Below are 22,552 nucleotides of genomic sequence, written 5' to 3'. Positions count from 1 at the left end.
AAATCATGTTAACCTGGTATTGGGCACTTGCTATGGGATCCTGTGGAATCTATGTAAAATCTTCAAATGGACACCGATTGAATCCAGGAAACCTTTGGTGCAGGGTCTTATTGTAAGCAGACTGGACTATGGGAATGCTTTATTAGCTTCCCTAAATGAAGATCTTTTTTCCAAACTGCAGATTCTGCAGAATACCGCTGACAGACTTATCTTAAATCTTCCACCGAGATCTCTGTCAGCTCCCTGCCTGAAGGATCCTTCAATGGCTCCCGGTAAGAAAGAGAGGCCGCTTTAAAATTCTTTGCATCACCCACAAGATCATTTATGGAACAGATAACCCTGTTATCTAGTGAAAAAGCTTAACAGGTATCAGCCAGAAAGACTGTTAAGATTCAACTCAAAATCTTTTCTCACCCCACTACGAATATGCACTGTACGAAGTGGGGAACGTTCCTTTTCCTTTCTTGCTCCCGACCTTTGGAATAAAACATTCCATCTTATCTTCTCTCTATCACTGATCACAAGCGTTTTCGGAATGAATTTAAAACGTGGTTATTTGATCGGAAATAACACTGCCCAGCTCTGACTGACAGTTTTTTGGAGTTCTGCAAAGCGCCATGAGACCTTTTTGGTGACTTGTGCGCTCAATAAGTTTTTTTGACTCATGACTCGTGACCATAAGGACAATTCTAGATATTTTTCCAATCCAGATAGATGATTATTATTGAAAATAGTACTTAGTATTCTATATAAATTTATGAGAATTGGAAGGGATAGGTAGAAAGGTCTTTGAGTAAATGTTAAAAATTAGCCAAATGAAAAAAGGAGAAAGGACAGTTCAATCACAGTCCATAAAGGAGGAGTATGCAGAATATCATTTATAATAAAATATTAAGATTGATTTGAGAAAAGATCAATAAGATTGGAGGAGTTTTGGAGAGGGAGAGAGTACGCAGTAACACCAGTCAAAGGTCCAGGGCCTTCTGGGCATCTCTTCGGGGTTAGGAATCTCCCAGAGTTCACCTGGAACTGGGGAGTTGGGCTCTGTGGAGATTTGAGCTTCTTGCAGTATTTGTGTTTCGGGAACCTAACAAGAGACCAGCCCACTAGCCCTTGGAGTCCAATTTCCTGTTTCCTTCCTGGGTACAAGTGGTAGCCGGTCTAGCCACTGGGGTTTCTCTTCATTAGTTAAATAGCAGGTGCAGACCTTCCTATGTCTTCAGCAGGTCCACATGAGTTCTGCAGAAGGTACCTAGGGGTCCTGCATTTTTACCTAGCACTAGCTTGTGTGGGAAGGTTTCTGCCTGTATAAAAGGGTGTTTTTAATAAGTCTAAATGTCAGTTTTGGGCAGTTTTTAAAAGTGGCAAGTCAAGCTGCTGTGGCAGGCCTGGGGTCTTGTTTTACATTGTCACTTTAGTGGGGGGCACAATAAGTGTTGCAGTACACTAGTTCATCATACAGGCCCTAGGTACACAGGGTAGCATATACTTGGGACTTTCAGGTAAGTTAAATATGCCAATCAGGGATTAGCCAATTGAACAAATGTTTTATGGTTCAGAGCACCTGCACTAGTACCTGTAGCACGCTAGGGCCAGGTAACACTTGCGGCCTGTGCAGTGCACTGGATGGACACACACACACACTTAGGGGGTCATTAGGATGGTGGGCGGACTTAGTCCGCCCGCCATCCTATCGGTCTTTGTGACCGCCCGCCATAAGGGTGGGATCCCATGGGGGGCATTAGGATGCGCCCGCCACTGTGGCGGGCGCATCCTGCATGTTTAGCATTGTGGTGGGCGGGGCTCTCAGCACCGCCCGCCACAATGCTAAACATGCACAAACGCATTTGCATTTACATAGCGGCAGGCTCCGCGCGGTGCCTGCCGCTTTGCAAATACAAATGCAGGGGTGTACCACAGGTAACCCCCCTGTGCAGCCCCCACCTCTCCTTCACTCCGGGTGCCAGCAAGGGGCCCCGGAAATGAAGACCGCATGCCTAGGCATCTATCCTGGGCCATCCTAATATGGCTGGCGGTGTCACATAGACACCGCCACCATGTTAGACCTTCTCCGCCCGGTCCCAAGGCGACCGGGGCGGAAAAGGGGCAGACGGTCTTACCATCCGCCGCGGTCACCCCCGCCATACTAATATGGCGGGGGGAATTTAGCTGGGGGGGGCAATCCACCCGCCATCCTAATGACCCCCTTGGTGTCTCTTGTTGGCCGAAGGTCATGTGCGACCTGGGGCCCATTTTTTATGCCCTCGGACCGAGCCCAGTCACGAGGGGTGCGGTGCAGATACAATGTTGTGTAGTAGCCGGATGGCTCTCTACAGTACCCTTGTGCAACAGAGCAAAAAAAACAGCAGCCTCCGTCCAATAATTGGGGGACGGGGGAGGGGGTGATCATGCAAAATGTGTTTTCCCCTTCCTATTTGAAATGCATGAAATCCGCAAGGCAGCATAATCAAAAGTAACCCACAGATAGAAAGCTGAGTGACCCTTTGCAATTATTTGCTCTTAATTTCTAGCTGGCGCATTTTCACATTTTCTCACAGGGGTGATCATATTGTTGCCATCCATTCCTCCAGCTTCAATCAATCAGGGGGTTATAAGCCCACTACTCACCCGTGAGGGTCTCAAGGTGCTGGGGGGTGGTGGGGTGTAGCTCTGGGTCAGCCAAAGAGCCAGGTCTTGAGGCTCCTCCTGAAGGGCTGGAGGAGCATCTGATGTTGACTGAGAGTTCGTTCCAGGCTTTGGCTGCGATGGAGGAGAAGGCTCTACCCCCTCTGGTTCTGTGAATGCGCAGGGTCGTTGCTAGGGTGAGGTTGGCGGAGCGGAGGTTTCTTTCGGGTGCGTGGAAGGAGACTCATTTGTTGAGGTATTCGGGTCTGATGTCATGGAGTGATTTGTATACGTGCATGGGTAGTTTGAAGGTTACTCTCTTCTCGATGGGGATCCAGTGTAAGTCTCACAGGTAATGGGTCATTTGCTTGTGTCGTGGGGTGCCAAGGACGAGTCTGGCTGCTGTGTTCTGGAAGGTCTGGAGTTTCTGTAGCAGGGATTTGTTGATTCCAGCATAGAGGGCGTTTAGTGCATTGGTTAAGGTTTTTCTGGCTTCGGGTGGGATCCACTTGAACGTCTTGCGGAGGATACGGAGGGAGTTGAAGCAAGTGGAGGCGACGGCGTTGTTAAGCTTGTTAAGAGAAGACTGCTATAGAATATTTTGTACTAAGTCAATGAGGCTAATTGGGTATATTGGGCAATTATTTTTCAGATGGTTTCTGGGGCTCTTCTTGAGGCCCGTCTTGGAGCATTCTCTCTCAACTTGAAATTCGGCATATGCCATGTTGGTGGTGGGAAAAAAATAGATGAGCTAGAGAACTAACCACTTTCATTGTGCATGGACTCCATATTTTGAAAATACAAACAGATACTCATCGAAACAGAGGCCAGGGGCTTGCCCATAGTTCTACTAGTTATTGTAGCTATGTAAACTTTTCTTCCCAGTGCACTATTCAATACCTCACTGATGCAAAAACATATTTTAAAGGTCATATTTATTGAATTAAAATAAGAACATTTGCTTGTGGCACAAACTGTTCCTACTTCACCGACAACCAGAAAGCTTCTAAATATAAAGAGGTTTTCATGGCTTTGAGGCTGTGGGACAGCAGACGTCACTTTTCGCTCTGTGCACAAAGGCAGTGAGGGAATTAACCGATGATTAACTGCACACACGTTTCTCCATCGCCGCATGAGGAATTGCACAGCCATTTCAAGTTTAGCAAACAGTTTACATGAAGCAAGCAAATGCTGCCCTCCTGTGCTCATTTTGGGAACATTCATAAGCAATGCTAAAGAACATCTTTCGGGTGTTTTAGTAAAACATGAATACATTTTGAACTCTTCTATAAAATATCGGGTGGTGTTGAGTTAAAAGAGCAACTCGGAATTACTAATCGTAAAGCATTGCCCCCCAAAAAAAACCATTTTAAAATATTGCTGTGTGCTTGGCACATTATGTTTTCGAATGTATAATCCTCTTTCTTCTGAGAGTGATTTTTCGATGATATTTCCGAACGCTGGTACTTTAATTAATTCTAACGTTGTAATTAATTTATCGTCAAAGATGTAAGTGACATTAATGGGACGTTTGAGACTCGGATATCCTGCTGTGACATCATTAGAGATATAAACATGCAGTGTAGGTGGGTTGATATGTAACGTTATCTAATGAATAAACTCGAGTAGCCATCATATGTGTTTATGTCATTCATGCAATTATAAAAAGCCTCAAAAGATACACATGTACCTTTAAAAGAAAACACACAAACACTTGAATGTACATTGTCTAAAAGGAATATCTGACAAACAATACTGAGGCTTTATATTTAACAAGCAATGACAATGCGACATCGGCCTGGCTTATGAATGAAAGGGCCTTTTGCGTCATTGGGTTGAGGCTGTCAGAATGTTCATTCATTCATTCAAAATCATTATTCAATTATTTGCAAATAATCATAAAAGAGTTTATAGGAAAACATCTAAATTTAAAAAAATCAAATCGCAGCATCCATAATGTAAAAACAGTAAGTGAGAAATCCCTACAAAAGTACAGGACATAAATATAAAACCATATAAAAGCAGAAATCAAAAACGGTTCAACGTATTCCAATTCAGAATGATAAACTATTGCAAAGTCTGATAACTGATTTTAAAATCAAGCCTTCCCTGTGACATACTTCAGGACCATTTAATAGCTTTAAATATAGCAATACCGGCGTGTACCTCTTAACATTTTAGGGGGCAGATTTACAAGCCCCTTGCGCCACTTTTACGTCACTTTTAACATGGGAAAAGTGTCGCAAAAGTGGCGCAAGGGGCTTGTAAATCTACCCCTCACTTCTCAAAATGAGTGACAAAGATTTGTGCAGAGAGGTTTATCAAAATTTACAAAAAAGAGCAGAAATATCATAGAATCTGGGCAGATACTTCATTGCATGGGAAGCAGCGAATATTGGAATTGTCCTACTAATCTACGGGGAAACAAAAGGGCTTATTTATTAGAGCCCTGCATCACATTCACACCATGTAAAGCAGTCCATGTGTGATGCATGGACTCTCATAAAGGCGTATAAGCCACACAAAGCCACCCTGTGTGCCTTGGAGTGGCCTCATAAATCATGAGTAAGGTGATGCAGCGCAAATCGTTGAGTTGCCTTACTCGGTGCTCGGGAGGCATTCCATGGGCATTTTCCACTGCAAACCCATGGAATTTGATGCTGCCCCAGATTCGCAAAAACATGTACATCTGGGAAAAGCCAAATCCGTACGCCTCCGGAGGTGAGACATAAAAAGGAGAAACAGCTTCATTTCTCCTTGTTTTTCCTCTTTAGATGTGTGCTGCATTCTGCTGCACACATAGAAAGAGAAAAACGCCTCTCAGGATTGTTTTTGTGCAGGAAGGTGTACCTTCCTGCACAAAAACAATTCTGCCTGTGATGGAGGCCACCTTGCACAGTGGTGCAAGGGTTCTTATGTTGCACTAGGGTGCCAAAACGTCACCAACGCAGGGAGAAAGGACAGTAAATGTACTGTATTTGATGAATATGGTGCATTCCCGCCCTTTTACTTTGGCATAGGGCAGCGCAGCAAGGAGACTTTCTACACTGCCCTTCACCAAAATCCCATAAATTATGCCCACTGTTTCCACCTAATAGAGCCTAAAGGGACCCTGGTAAAAAACGCCCTGTCCCATGATTGATTGATCAGCTCCAAATATGGCTCTAATGCAGTAGAGGATTGAATCATAACATAATTCTGCATAAGCTTTACATAGCTCTGCATTTTCTCTGTGGCAATGTCTAGCGGTCAGGAAATTCTTTGCAATCAACCCTTTCCTTTTCTTATCCCGTGTTGGGAAAATAAAAGAGGTGGGCTGTCAAGCTTGATGGAAATCTTCCTAATATATTTAAGCCAAGGGATAACTCCCTCCATACCACCCCTCCCCGATCTTAGGCTAAACAATCCTCTATGGCTGCTTTATTGAACGTTGGATCCTCATTGTACCATGTTGACACCCAGAGTAAAGCAGGTGTTTGACGCAGTCTTTCACATATTTCAAACACAATTTCTAGTTCCCGGTAAAATGGGGAATGGAAACTGAAATCCCCAGTAAACACCTACAGACCCTGTTCTTCTCAACTTGAAGGGAACTTACATCCCTGTAACCCCACATGTCTTCATCTAAGTTCATCAATGAGATACATTTCCTTTTGTATATTTCTATTAAGGAAACAATAGTTTTTTTACCCAGTTTCATCTGTTAAAAATAGACCCTAGTGCTTGGGAAAAGCCTGCTTTACTATTTGAAAGACATGGAGTCCATGAGCCAACACAATCAAAGGTAACCCACAGATATGGAAACTGAGTGACCAGTGGTGTAACAAAACTTGAGGGGTCCCCCCAGCAAAGTAAATGGAGGGGCCTCCTCCAGACTCACTCAGGATCTCTCAGGCAGGGTACTGTGCTGAGGAGGCTCCCTGGACCTGGTCTCCCCCCCCCACACTGTGGGGATTGCGGGGGCTATTGTTCCGCCACTGTGATTGACCCTTTGCAATTATTTCCTATTAATTTCTTGCTGATGCATTTTCAAATTTTTGGGGGCTTCAAGTCATAATAAAGGTTTTGGAGCAGTTTGTCTCCAGATTTGATTTCACCATAAAATCTTCAAAAGAATCCTAAAGTTTTTTTAGGCCCTTTTGAGTTGTGGCTCATAGGACTACATCATCTGCAGACATTAAGGTGGGCACAGAATTGCTCTTGACCATCCACGTTATGCCATCTGCCACCTCAAGCAGCATCAAGTCCATTAATATAAATCAAAAACAAAATAGGGACAAGAACATAACCGTGGCGCTCTCCGCAATAGAGCGGGAACGGATTAATGCTCTCTCTATTCTCATACAAGACCGAGGGAGAGGGATCAAAGTGTAATTATGGAGAAAATCCACCAACCCTGCTACTACTCCCACATGGAACATAATTTCACACAGCTTTGACAAGTTTACACTATCAAATGCACATGAAAGGTCCATTAACGCCAAATAGACTGAACTAAACCTAGCAACGGTCTATTTGCTAATGAGAAAATGGATGTTTAGACATAGCTCTAAAGTGCCCAACCCAGTCCTAATGCCATATTGAGCAGCAGCAACTTTTCATAACTCGATCTCCTGCTCGGCGATCGACTACACCTTCCTATCTTTCTCACTGTTCATATTAGTACAAGACTTTAAAATTGGCATATCCGACTGCAGCGACCACCTCCCGCAAGAATTGACACTGAGGGCACAAGGGACAGCGCTAACATTACCAACAAATGGCCCAAAGTTATCGACCTCAGCAAAATGCAATAGAATCAAATGCAATATTAGTGACCCCGATCGATTAGTGAAAGAAGTGAAGACATGCTGGGAAAGTGTTGCAGCGTTGAACGACAACAAAATATTCGCCTGGGAGTCCTTCCAGAAATCCTTTGGCCTAAAGAATACCAAGCTCGACTTCGTTAAAGAAATCGACGTACGGACAAGCCAAAAAACATCGGCCCGCCCAACAAGTAACCTAAAAAATTATCCTCGGTTCTCTCTAACTTCCAATTTAAGGGCAATAAAAACAGCCATTAACAGAACAACTCAGTGACCAAATTGAAATCACTAAAGTGTAAAAAGAACAAAATCCTGTGGCAAATCAAGCAGGAAGCCACCGAAAAAACTTGGGCGAAACTGCTCTACGATTCGAAAAACAGCAAATGTAGTGTATTTTGTAAAGCGCACAGCTGCCCCAACGGGGCGTCCCGGCGCTGTATAACGCTGTGGAACCCTTCCTGGCTCTCCCTGTGAGATGCCCCTCCTGGGCACCCCCAAGGTAATGACAGGCATCCCAGTGTTGTAGGGGCCGTTGTGGAGATTAAGCAAGCTATTGCCCAGAGTTGCAGCGTGGGACCCATGATTAGAGTAGGCGCCGAGGCGAGAATTATCGAGTCCGCGGACATTGAGCCAAAGACCCTGCCGGTCGGGACTTGAACCCTGGTCCCGGGCCTGATCTCTGCTTCAGAGTCTGCCGCTCTAACCAGTGAGCCACACTTCTCCACTAAGATTCTGGAAAACTGTTAATAAAATAGATAATCCGAACGCCCCTGGAGTGAACTCCCACATCACTGAGGTCACATGGGTAAATTATCTGTTTAAACACTTTAACAACGAAGTGCCAGGCAAGGGCCACCGAAATCCAGATTTCTGCCAGGCGATCGCGACGGCCCTAAAGCCTCCAGTTGAGGAGACCAACTTTCCAGGCTCGATTGAGGCCCAAATAGAATCCCTCCCATCATCTATACGCAAGATCCAACCTACTGGGCCGAAGAACTGCTCCCGCTCTTCGTAGAAACCTGGAAGGCCGAACAATTTCCGTCCTCCTGGAAGGGTTCAATAATCGCACCAATTTACAAAAAAGGCAATAAGAGCGAGGCTAAGAATTACAGGCTCATAGGCCTTATAGATATAGACGCCAAATACTTTTCGGGCTACTCTTAGAAGAACTAACCTCCTGGGCATCAAACAAAAAATTAATCCCTATCAATCAGACTGGATTCCAAAAAAATCTAGGGTCCTCGACAAACATTCTAGCCCTCTCCCTGCTGATAGATGCTACATTCAAACATAAAAAAACATTATATGTGTGCTATATCGATTTCTCAGCCGCATTTGATAGTATTGACAGAGGGAAATTGTGGGCAAAACTCTCAAAGTGGGAGGTGGATCCCAAATTGCTGAATCTATTGATCTTACTGCATTCAGACACGTGGATCAAAATAAAATTGGGGGCTGGCAACTGTCTGTCAAAAGAAATTCCGACTACAAAAGGGTTGAAACAGGGGTGCGTCCTCGCACCGACCCTGTTCAACCTTTTCATGTCTGACCTTTCTAAAGATCTGGACAACTGCAACCATCATACCCCAAAGTTAGGGGGTTTTACACTGTCGAACTTATTATATGCGGACTATTTGATACTAATCAGCTACACCCCAGTAGGCCTGCAACACCTTATCAACACAACAAGCATATTTTCCGAAAACAACGATCTAAGTATAAATACCGAAAAATCGAAGGTGATGGTTTTTAATCAAAATTCAAAAAAGCAAGTATTTCAATGGTCTCTTCACAACCTTAAAATGGAAACAGTTAAAGAATACAAATATCTGGGAATAATTTTTGACTCCAACGGCTCATTCCAGCGACAAGAAACATCAATAAAGAACAGAGGGATTTCACTGGCCATCGCTTTAAAAAGCATTAAAAACAAAATAGCGGGCCCAAACTTAATCCCCTTGCTGGATTTATTTCACGCAAAACTGCTACCATCAATAACATACGGCAGTGAATGCATGAGAGGGAGAGATTAGGGCACCTTAGACAACGTGGTCAGTAAAACACTTTGAATACTCTTTACACTCCCTCCGTACACCTCCCCAGCACAGTTAAGGCTGGAGTTCGGCTTACAGAAGCAGCAAATTGCATGCAAGGGCGCATATGCAACATGTTGGCATAAAGTACAGAACGCTGAAAAAGACTCCCTGAATGCCCACCTTTGGAAAGAGCTGGAGACAAACAAGGGCTCCCCTGCAATGGTCTACCTCCAAACAGCTATAACGTCCCTTGTACTAAAAGACCTCTGGGACTCGAGTTGTTCACACAAATGCTTTAAGCGCCTTGTCAACAAATACGTGAAAATAATTTCCTTGGAAGAAGACAAAGCAGCACTAACTAGGAGGTCCCACGGGTGGTTCGTGATCCAAGGCTATACCAGCGCCTTACCTCAGTCATACCTCAGCACCTGCTTCTCAAGGAAGGCGAAGGAAGACTTTCTGCGGTTGAGGTTGGGGATAATTCCGTCAAAAGAACATCTCCCCCCATGGAAACGCCTGGTGTCCAACCCTAAGTGTAGGCTCTGCGACAACCCAAAGGAGGATGTTCTGCACTTGTTATGTAGCTGCAAAGCTTTAGATAGAGCCCGAAGGGGCCAAATAACACAGCTCTGGAACCAAAAGTGGTGTGCGAACTCGCAGACAAGCTCTGCTGATTAGCTTTAAGGGAGAAGACATCCAACTAGCCTGTAGACTAGTGCGCTTCATGAAAACAGTTAACACGACCCTAAATCCAGCGGCTAGTGATTGAACTTTATTTAAAAAGATCTGCTGCCGCACTCTAAGATTATTCTCTTTTGATTACCAAAGACTCAGTAAATGTTAAAAGGTTTTTTTATACAAATGCACTGTACTGTACCTGTTTGCACGGTTCTTTCTTTTTCATTTTTAACTTTTCTACTGCTTTTACCTGTCTTTGTAAAACTCTTGATCATGTATCTCCTTCATTTTTTTAAAGAGAAATTGCAAAGATTTGTATTAATCGTGCAATAAAAGCTCATTATATTGAACGTCAGAAAGAATATTAGACTCAGCAGTCCAAAGCAAAAGCCTTTTGACGATAAGTCACCCAATTATCTTTACAGTGGAAACCAATAGAGAAATAAGACAGTAGCATTTGGGGTCCTGGTAGTTCCCATTTTTCAATAAATGTTAAATACCGGCACATAACGGCTGACCGGAAAGATTTAGGAAGACAGGACTTACAAGCTGCATTATTACTGTTTGTCAAAAGGGGTCCCCAGAATTTAGGGTTAAACTTATAGAGATCCATGTGTACCCCATTAGGGCCTGGGGCTTTATTGGAGGGTCTTTAACATAAAGCATTCAGCACCTAATCTAATGTAAAAAATATATGTATGGGAAAGTTAGGTGACCTTAGATCTTTATACTCACAAACATTATCACTATCGGGTAGGCAATGAATCCCAGTAAAATGGAAAGTCCAGTCGTTGGGGATGAAATTCAATCCAAGGACAGTTGTTGGCATTTGTGAGTACAATTTGAAATTGACAACCTACCAAAAAGCTTTGGTAGCTTTAAGTTTGAAAGAAAAGCAAATGACCCCAAGCTTGGCAGTGCAGATCAAAGTTGCTCCTTTCAGGACAAAGCTATATTTCCTTCTACAAGATGCAATGCCATTCCCATTTCTGGCAAGATCTTCAAAGCCCTTCACAACCTGGTATTTGCTTTCCTACATGCCCCATCACACTAAGGGTCATTTCTCTCTTTACAATTCCTCTGCAGTTTTAAAAATAAGAACCTTGGGGCATATTATCAAGGGGGTTTATCTCCCCTTTTTTGGCTTTAAAATCCAAGAAAGCGGAGATAAAATTATCTCCCTATTACCTAGCTGTCACTAACATCAATTAGCGACAGCTAGCAGGAGATAGCGACCATCTTGGGCCCCGCTTTGCATGTCAGTGATATTTATCACTAATGACATGCAAAGTGGGCGTGCCAAGATGTTAGCGACTAGAAACAGTCACTAACATCGCTATCTCCTATTACCAACTTTTGGAGATATTCGCGCGAAGCGCGAATATCTCCAAAAGCTAACACCTGCCCCTGAGTAGTTCTTAGCCATGTTATCCAATGGTAGGTGGATAACATGGCTAAGAGCATTAGCTCGGTAATGCATGAATATCGTGGACTTTTCAGCGATATTCATGCATTTCAGCCGATTTTTTTCCCTTAGGAGATAAACCTTGATAATAGCAAGGCTCCTAAGCGATAAAAATCGCTGCAGCTCGGCGATAAAACATCGCCGCTAAACCAACATAGCGATAATTATCGCTAATTGTTGGTGCTATGCCCCCTTGTTTTTGGACTCAAAATTTCAAAGCACTCGACTTTGAAAGAGGGACAAGAATTGATGGAGAGGCAACCATTCAGTTCCTTTAAATTATCAATAGGTAGCTGGCAAAAAATAGTACCCATATGTAAAATGTTTCAAACTATCCTTCAACCTTTATCTTCACTCAATAAGTCATTATACATGCACTCTGTCACTCATCTTTGCACTCATCTACTCATTCATCCATTCACTGACTCATCCTTGCATTCTCCATCTGACACCGCTTCAATAAAACACACACAAACTCAACAACATATGCAAGATAAACTAAAATTATACAAGGAGAAAAAACAAAACATGCTGCCATCTAAACACAATGAGAAAATGCTTGCAATAATTAAACTAACAATAACAGTGCTTAATCTTCTTACAATAGCATTGTAAATAGTCTATTGTTGTTTCAAAGAACAATGATAGCCAATACATTTAGAGACAATAAATTGGCCGTCTGAGAATGCTGAAACAATGATACACTTTGGATATAACATTCCTGGTTTAGAGGAAGTGGCTAAGTGAGATAGGGTTCACTATAGGTGAAATGAGCGGCAAGCATTATAATTAGCAGTGCTAGGAGAGCTGTTGTATCCTCTGAAGCACTATTAAAAAAGAGATATATATTCACTGAAGAAAACAAAGGTTACAAGGACATCATAGTTAGGAATAGGTTTTAAAAAACCTTAGAAAATTACTGAAAAATACAAAGTTTACAGGGATGTTTACTTAGGAATTTGCTTTTAGGAAAACTTAGAAATTCACTGAAAAAAACAAAGGTTGCAGGGACGTTATAGTTAGAGGCAGATTTCACTCATACAAAACCAGAGAAGTTTGACAATTATAGTTACCTGAACAAACTATAACTTACACCCCCACAATGCACAGCTTACAACCTCACATATTACATCACTCTTGACATGAGTAGAGATGTGGTAACTTTTATGTCAGCAGGTTTTAATCCTAAAAAACATCAATGCTCCTATGTGGAATGTTGGAAAACAAGTCAAGTCAAAAATATCTTTATTTAGATATAAACATATATCTTTAAAAGAATTACAAAGTTCACATTGTATAGCAGCTGTTAAAAAGCGTAGAGAAAACAAGTAACAGTCAATTACCCGGCCGTAATAAAAGTAGAGGTTATCCACTCTTGGGCCTCCTTGTTACATAGCAATTTAGGAGGAAAATAAAAACACGGTGTTGTAGTGATAAGAGAAAGGATAGCGTCAAAGCATATTGTGCAAGAAACTTTTCTCATCAGCCCTTTTATAATATACCCATTGTCGATGGTACCATACGTGTAAAAGACAACCAGCATTCCTTAACCTCTATATTAAAATTTCATTTCGTCCCCCCTTAAAATTAAAATCTATTATAAAGTGCATTAAAGATTAAAAATAGTAGGAGGGGCGCATTAGCGGGACCCATTTTGATTAAAACTACGGTATGGTAGATGAATGAATTTTGTAAGTTTTATATTTAAAACAGTATTTTCGGGGTTCAAACCCACCATAATCGCTTGCCTACAGGACCGGACCCCCAGCCTATTCCATTCGGCTTTGAGTTTGGACCTGCGTTCAGAGTTAAGGGCTAGGCAGAGACAGACCACATGCAACAGAGTTTCAGATGTTTTGCCACATCCTCTGCAAGTTAGATCCTCCACCGTGCGTCGCCATGTGGGTAGATCTTGCAGAAATCGATAGTCACCCATTCTGATAGCGGTAAGACTACGTTTTAAGTACAATGAATATGTACAGGCCAAGAAGGCGGCGGGGGCTAGCCCACTATACGAATTTAAAAGAGCCCAAGCATGACCGCGTTTTGAAAAATGTGCTTTATCCATAATGAGAGTTTTCATTCTCACACATTTTTTGATCCCCATTTTAAAAGCTGTCTGACTAGGGTTGAGGGCCCATAGGTCACTCGCTGACATTTGCTGGATTGCATCCTTGAAAAGGCGACCGAACGTTCCGCCTGAATTTTTCTGGGAGATTTCTAACCAGACTAGGGATTCTAATGTGCCAGGGTCCGCCTGCCTCAGTTTGTGACAGAGGTTCAGGTATGCCCTGGTGTCAGAGACATCGTAGTTTAATAGCCCCATCTCTAGTCTTATCTGCGCAGCGGATGCAGACTTTGGTAGCTGGAGAACCTTTTTATAAATTTCAGTCGTGTGCCTATTCAAAGCAGTGTTCATTTTTCCCCAGAATGTCTCTATGCCATATGATAATGTGGGGCCAATTTTCGCTCTCATTACTTCTAGAAGAGGCGTTAGGGTTGGACCTGAAAGTTTTTTTGAGAGCTTGCCTAGTGACACCGCAAGGGTCGTAGCTTTGACTGTGATCTCACTACGCTGTTTTGTGAGATTACGTCTAGAATCCAAATGGACACCTAGGTATTTATACGACTGACCTGTGACGAGGTTTACATTGTTAAATGTCCAACCGCCACCACCGTAACGTTTCTTACCAAAGGGGACAACTTGGTTGATACTGCTAACAGGTTAGTTCTAGTCCCTGAATTAGCAACGAACCCTGTTTGATTCATCGGCATCAGGTTGTGGTCTTTTACCCATAGCCTCAGGTCCTCCAGAAGGAGGCCTGCATAGTGCTTGGCCTCAATGTCCACAAGAGCAATGAGTCTGTAGTTATTCGGCGAGGCGCGAGATCCTGATTTATGAATTGGATGGATGATGGCGCCCCGCCATGAATCAGGGATTGTTGCTGTTCTCAAAGCGTAGTTGAAGAGGTTTGTTAGCGGTCCAGACCAGAAGGCAATGTCCGATTTAAACAGGCTCTGTGGCAGTCCATTGGGGCCTGGCGCATCGTCAGCTCTTGCTTTTGTTATAGCTTTGACAACCCTTTTTTGTGTCACCTGGAGGAACTGATGGACGGGGTGTGGGCACTCGATGGGTGTACTCCGCTTGGTGCCAGGGTCCGTATCAGTCTCTTTAGGTGTACTGCTTCCTGTGAGGCCTAGATATTCTGGAGAATTAAAGTGATCCGTTAGAAATGATGCCCAGTCTGATTCCTGGATATTTGCAGATCCAAATGTCGATATGCTACAATTGGAGCGGTTGATTAAGGCCCAGAATTTTCTAGAATTTTTGCTCTTGCTTTCCCACACCAGTGTGCACCAGAATTGGTTATCGTGTGATCGTTTATCTTTTCTAATCGCCAACTTAAACGATTTTTGGGCAGTTTGGTAAAGCATTAAACGTTCACTATTCCCCGGGGATTTTGCCACTGCCCTCAGGGCGTTGTTTCTAACTTTCTTGAGTGATTTGGTCACAGGTGAGATTGTAAATTGACGAGCCTGGGTAGCCCTTTGGTACTGCTGTTTTGCAGGAAAAAGGTTGGTCAGATGGGAACAGAGCATTGACCATGTTGCGATCGGAGAGACCTCTTGCTCGGTTCCGTCTCTTATAATGTCCATGCTTATACGCAGAATATTCGGGCTAATATCTTCACTCCACTTGAGGCGCATTAAGTTTTCCGTGTATGTTCCCCGGCAGGTTGGAGGGGCAGATTTATGATTGGCTGGACATGAACTGAAAGATCTGACCTGGGGCCTATGGTCGCTTTCGGTTCGTGGGCAGATGCGGAAGTTAACTAGACATTGGAGCAAGGCGGCGTTGCAGATGGTATAATCCAAGTAGGATTGCTTGCTGACATTAGTCCAGGACCAATTTGGAGGGGTATCGCCCTCCGACCTACCGTTAATAACAAGATATCCTGCGCTATAGAATCTCATCACACAGAGTTCGCCCAACCCGCATTTAGCTTGGTGTGGCGGTTTGGATTGGGGCATGAACTCAGTGATAGGAAATAGAAAAGGCCCATCAGGATCTGCTAGTTCCCCTTGGAGTAGGTTGGTGTTAAAATCCCCCGTAACGATACAGTCTGAGTTAGGATGTTCCGAGGCTAACTCATTCATAATTTCTGTTAGGCGTGCCAGATGATCTTTTTTTGTGCGTGTACTGGGGTTGATGTACACGTTTAGGATAAAGAGTGGACGCTGTTTCCGCCATGAGTTAATTTTTACACCAGGAAGCCAGTCTTCCTCAAGGGGTAGTCGTGAAATTGGACCTTTTATGGTGTCTGATATGTATATTGACAGCCGGCCTTTGGAATGGCCGAAACGGCTGTCCCTGAGTGCTAGTTTCCATAACTCAATGAAGCCAGTGACTGCGCATCCTTGTGTGGCCCAAGTTTCCTGCAGAGCTATTACTGCGTGCTCACACAGGAAGGTGAAAGTGTCGGGGTTCGTAATTTTTTGATGAAGGCCGCTTATGTTCCAGGAACAGATTTGAAAAGTAGGGTCCGCTTGTGAGTTAGATACAGTTGTTGGTACAGCTGCTGGGAGATTTGACTTTACCGGGCGTTTGTGGTTGTGGCCCACGGACTCTGATTCAAGAGGTCATTCTTTGCTTTTCGTTGACAAGATGGTTGGGAGCCATCCCCATGCTTGGCATATGTCTGTGTTGGGGACCGCTTTTGGCGAGGTTTTATGATCTTCTTCCGGCCCTGATGCGTTTTTTAATATCGTGTATGGTTTTGGGTGGTCTTTCCGTCGTATTGTTCCAGCTTTTTGGGGTGTTGTTGGCTGGTTTAGTAATCCGGTTGGATAGCCTGGCATGGTGTATGGATACACTCAGATGCCCCATTCCCTCAATGTGGCCTTGTGGTCCAAAAACACACCTGCCCAGCTTGCCAACTTGAGGGTCACCAGGGTTACCTCCGACGGTTTGACACCTCTTGGTGGAAGGAATTGGATGGATTCTATGTCGTCCGATACCAGACCTGCGAACCCCGGAATGCCATCTACTAGTTTTAATATATTCGATCTATTGAGGATATCCTGGCGGCCCTTCGATGTGTATTCTGGTGCCAGGAAGATGTGAGAGGGTGGTGATTCCTTATTAGTCTCCTTGTGTTTTGGACTGGGAGGCAACTTATTCGGTATATTAATTAGTGGACCATCTTCCGGTTCCTGCTCCTGTTGTGTATGGCATTGGCGGGCTTCCCCTGAGCACGGGCAGTTTATGGGAAGAGTTGTTTTTTCATTGTAAATTGTTTTTGTTGGGATCCTTCCTGTTATTGTAGTAACTGCCCGAGACGTGGTTAAAGCTGGCACTGCTTTTAGTTTTGCTTGGAACTCTTTGGGCCTCAATGCACTTAGTTCCTCGATGTTCGTACTTGGCTTTACTGAAGCAGTGCTGAACTCGTCTGTTGCTGTTCGAACTGCTGGCTCACTTACCTCTTGTGAACTCTCCACAATTGGTTGAATGTCATTTGCAGGTGAGTCCCCTTTTAGATTGATCGCACTAGGGATTCCTAAAGGTGGAAGAGCGACTGACTTGCTTAGGGCCTGTTTGTTAGCTGCTGTTGCAAAGAGGGGGTAGTATTCCGGGTGAATGGTTGTTGTTTTTGCCCTTGATTTGTTTCTGTGCTTGCGCTGGCGTTTGCGCTCTCTCTTACTGAGGTGGATTTCAGAAGCCGGCAGCGCTTCCTGTTTAGGAGAGGCCAGGATCGCTGGGCTGGCCAGTGTCCCCGTCGCTGGATAATCCGTGCAGATGATATGCCCACTTAGGCTCCCGGCATTTTCAGTTGCTGCCTTAGCCGGGTCCAGTTGTAACTGACCGGGTTTTAGCTGCTCTCTCTGCTGATTTAAGCAGAGAACTGGTCCCCCGCTTGGCTTGACACTGTGATTTGCGATGGATCTCAAGTTGGCTGGATCTTGGGTCATGTCTGACGGATTTTGCAGTTGCGGGCAGGGAATTTTATGTGGGTTACCTCCTTTCAGCATCTTAACCTCATTTATAACACTGGTCAAGAAGTCTGGGAGCGAAGAGAGTGAGTCAATAATTGGGGAGCAGCAACAGACCGACTGTACGAGCTTTGTCGAAGCTTGCGCTCCGAGTATTAGATTATTCAGTTTATCAAGTTTATTATCGATTCCTGCCGTGAATAACGCTAGAGTATTTAAAAGGTCGACCTGCGCGTCCAGTTTGTCCGAGTGATAATTTAGTGCATTGACTGTTTGTTGGAATGTTTGGAGAAGTTGAGGCCAAACGCTATTTACTATAGGCTCTTCTTGATTGGACTTGGTGTTTGGCGTGTCTTTGGTAGGATTTTGAGTATTTTTGAAGAAAAATGACAGGTCCGCTAGAAGCTGGTCATTAGTGTCGACTTTTTTAGGCGACTTTTGGGGCGATGTCATTATTATTACTGGTGATGAGAATGCGGTATCCTTGGGACTTGACACAGTCAGTGGCTCCTTGGGTGTACTCACAGTTTGAAGCGGGTGGGACGATTGAGAGGTGTTGTTGCTCGAATGGGAGCTTTGCACATGGATTTGAGCAAGCGTTGACTGACAGTATGGGATTGTTGTGGCTACCTTTACCGCGACAGAGTCTTGTTGGAAAGGTGTGAATGATGTATCCGTTTTCAGGGTTTGGCCTGTGATGGGACTCGGGCTTTCCCATGAACTTGGTGGAGCAGTCTGCAGATGACTAGTTCCTTGCTTGTCCACTGCCATTGGTAAAACTTGCTGTCCTAATTGCTGGTCCTGTTGTGTGGCAGGTTGATGGTTAAGGGGGTACGGTTTGAAGCTTGCATCCTCCTGCCATGCCAGTATGGGATCGTTAAGTGCTGAGCCGAAAATGTATACTCCCGCCGGTTGGGCTATCTTTTTGGATTCCGACGGCCACTGTTGTGGGGATAGAGGATGGAGAAGAAGTGTGTTTGTGTCCGGCTGCCGGGTCAGAGCTCCACACTTGGATGCCTCCTGGCGCTGAGACAGGGACTGGGACTGGGACTGCAGAGAAATGTTAGTCATTGTTGGGATTTTTTTTAAATAGTCCAACAAGTTCGCTGGTTTTAAGGCGATTGACATGTCTGAGCCCGTGCTCTTGCCTTTTTGGTTTTTTTGGCTGGAATTGCAGTAGCCGTTAGGTGAGAATATGCCCACAGTTGATGTTTCCTGGCTGGTCCGGGTGGGCTTATGGGTACCCGGGTGAGACTCCCCGTCGGGTGCCTGCTGTTTCAATTTCCTCCGTTTTGTTGCCACCACAGTTTTTCTTACTTTCCCAGATCTCATAGCGTTGACTAGGGTTGGCTAATTGGCTGCGGCTAGTGCTGCTAGACTGACTGCCGAACTGACTGAAATGCCTGGGATAACGCTGATGTTACACGTTAACTAGTTGACTGAGGCTAGGGCTGCCGGATCAATTTGATTAACTGGGGTACCGCTGGTATGACACAACCAGAACTGTTGAAAGACTGAAAAAAGATTGCGATGTCTTAAGCTGTCTTAAGGCTCCGAGACTCTGTTGACTCAGGTAGGTCTTGCTGTTCTGCCACTCCTGAGTCCCGCTGGCTGGCCGACTGGTCGGCTGATGCTGTGCTGCTGGTTTGTGACTCTTTGGTCGTGGGCCCGGATGGTTGGAAACTGACAGAGATGAAAATGAGTCATTACACTGCTGTAGTAGTGGTTTTGCCAGTTGTTTTGCAGTGGTTTGTTGCTTCGTCGCTTCTGTGCTACCCTATGCTGCCCAGTGCTGTCCAAGTCATGGCACCCCCCGCTCTGTCTATACCACAGCCCCCCGCTTTCATCACCAGCAGGCTCCTAACCCCTCGTGCGGCTAGGGGGATGGGGGGGGCCTTGAGAAACCCGATTAGCAATCTCAGGGCAAATGTTGCCTGGCGGGTGGTAATGAAGATGGCTTTGACCACTGTCTCCCTCTCAGCTGCCGTACCGTGACTCTTGGCAGCGCACTACGAGCAACAAGCAGCGAGCAACGCCGCTCAGTGAAACAATACCCCCGCTCTCACCGGTTCTCTGCGGCTCGGCACTCGGCACTCGGCAGCTGTTGCCCACTACTCACTGTGGCTGTGGTTGCAGCTGTGGCTGCAGCTGCAGCTTCACTTCACAGCTCTTTCTCAGCGTCTGTGGGAGCGGGGACCGGGGGGCTGGGCAGGGGCGGCTGCGAGCGCGGCTTTGCGGCTTGCGGCGATTTAACTGAGGCTCTCAGACCACTCAGTCCGCTCTCACTCGCACCGCTGTGACTCCACTGTGACTTCGCTCAGCTGCTGGCTGCTGGCTGCCGTCTACCGTTATTGCTCACTGCTCTGCTCACTCTGCTCACTGCACTCAATCACTGCACTGGTCTTGCAGGACAGAAGCGGCCGTGTTGATCCTGGGGGAGCAGGCTTGGACAAAGCAATGCCGCTGAAGCAAGAAATCGCTGTTATTCGCTGTTATTCTGCTGAAAATCGCGGGCTCCCAGGCTGTTAGGCTTTCCGGCTACCTGCAAGCTGCGGCTCGAACCCTCAGCCGCGAGCTCAGTTCCTTGTGCAGCCCGCACTTCTCAGCCCCTCGTGCTGCCCGCACTTTTCGGGGGCTTTACATAGCCGGCGGCGGCCAGCAGGATTCGAAGCCAGTCGGTTCTCGGCGTCTCGGGGTCGGGGTCGGGATCGATGTCTCCTGGTCCCCCGACGTTCCTTCCCGACGCTCCGCCACTACTGCTCACACGGTCAGCTCAGCTCAGCTCGGGACTGCTGCAAACTCCGGACTGGACTCCTCCTGAACAGTAACACGCAGAATGTGTCCACACTGGACTAGATGCTAACTAAAGAAGCAGGAACATATCTAGCTTTCCCTAGAGGGGAGGGCTCAGTGCGCATGGAAAACATGAGGCTTTTGGCAATCAAAAAAGATAATTCTATAGGTTTTGCTAAGCCGTTCAAAATGTAAACTAAGAGGATTCCTGTGTTTGGCATCAAATTTAATAATTTTTAAAGCATGTGTGTTTGCTTTAACATCAAATAAATATAAATATATATTATCATATGGTCTGTCCAGAAAGACCCTTTGACCAATTTAGGCGTATCTAAAGTATACATTGATATGAACATTAATCTTTTCTTGTGGAGCCACCAAGCATTTACAGAGGCTGCACCTGAAAATAAGTATGTGCACTAAGCCCTTTCCAGTCACATTTGTCGGAGACTTCAAGTGTAATATCTTTTCCTATTAAGTTTGTGAAATAGTTCAAAATTTAAATATTATTCCAATAGTGTTTCTCATAGTGTTCACAATGTTTTTTCTATCGCACTTTCCAGATAGTTCACAAGAAAAACAAAGGTTATAGGGATGTTATAGTTAGGCTCAGATTTCACTAATAAAAAAACATAGAAATTCAGCAGTCATAGTTACCTGAGCTAACTATAACTTACATCTCCGCAATGCACTGCTCCTGACCTCACATATTGCATCACTCATGACATGGTCAGTGACATCAATAATGACAGCAACCAATGAGTGTAAGTGTTTTCTTAGAGTTTATGAGTGTGAAACATATATACTAAACTACTACAAAAGGTTAATTAGTATACAAGGTGTACTACTGATGAGTGATACTACTTCTAACATTTATTATGTGAGTAGCTGTGTGTATCTGTGTGTGAGTGGGTATCTGAGTAGCTGAATGTATGTATAAGTGGGTGTGTGAGCAGCTGTGTGAGTGAGTGGCTATATGAGTGACTGTATTGATGAGTGGGTGGGAGTGTCAGTGACTTTATGGGTGAGTGAGCGAGTGGCTGTATGGTTGAACGAGTGGGTGTGTAAGTGACTGTATGGGTGAGAGAGTGGGGGTCTGAATGGCTGTATGAGTGAGTGACTTGGTGTGTAAGTGACATATGGGTGCTTCCGTGGCTGTTTGAGTGGGTGCTTGATTAAATGTGTTGGTGTGGGAGTGCCTTGTAGTGGAGATTAACTGTCTGTGTGAATGGCTGTAAGGGTGAGTGAGCAGATTTATGAGTGTGTGTATGGATATGTGAATGGGTATGTAAGTGGCTGTGTGAATGAATGTGTAAGTGGTTTTATGGGTGAGTAAGTGGCCATGTTAAGAGTCTGTATGGGTGAGTAAGTGGGTGTGTGAGAGGCTGTGAAGGGGAATAAATGGGTGCAGTAGCAGAATGGCTCAGTGTGTGTGCTTGTGGAGTGGGTGTATGGGAAAGGGACTAGTTGTATGAGTAGCTGTATGGGTGAAGGAATGGTGGTATGAGTTTCTGTATGAGTGAGTGACTGGGCGTGTGAGTGGCGCTATGGATGAATCAGTAGTTGTGTGAGTAGATGTATGGGTCTGTGAATGGGTATGTGAGTGTGCAATTATGTGAGTGAGTGCATGAGTGTCTTAGTAGGTCTGTGAGTAGGAATGTGAGTCTCAAAGTGGGTCTGTAAATTGGTGCATGAATGTCTGACTGAGTCTGTGAGTGGGTGCTTGTGTCTAAGCTTGTCTGTGAGTGGGGTCATGAGTGTCTGAATGGCTCTGTGCATTGCTGTGGGAGCTTCTGAATTATTGAGTGAGTTCTGCTTGTTCTCTGCATTTCTTCTTCTCACCTCTGACCTTTAATGTGACTCTTTCACCTCTTTGCAGAACTTTCTCTGCTCATTTTTAACCCCTAAGTTGGCAGGGTATGCTCAGACACGAGTCCCTTGCTCACTTTGCCACTGGATTCAAGCAAGCCGATTTGCATATGGCCATGTCTGAACTGGGGTTTCAGAGTGGGCTAAAGAACGGTGATGGATTTAACCCAGATCAGTTGACTGGGGGCGAGTGCTTGTATTGTCAACGCTCCGTCCATGATTTCCTTTGGTTTTTATTTGTTCACCATAAGTTGGCAGGGTATGCTCAGACGTAAGTCCCTTGCTCACTT

Source organism: Lissotriton vulgaris, chromosome 10, assembly GCF_964263255.1.
Source record: "Lissotriton vulgaris chromosome 10, aLisVul1.2, whole genome shotgun sequence".
NCBI classification, from domain to species: Eukaryota; Metazoa; Chordata; class Amphibia; order Caudata; family Salamandridae; genus Lissotriton; species Lissotriton vulgaris.
Note: the sequence above shows the minus strand (reverse complement) of the source record.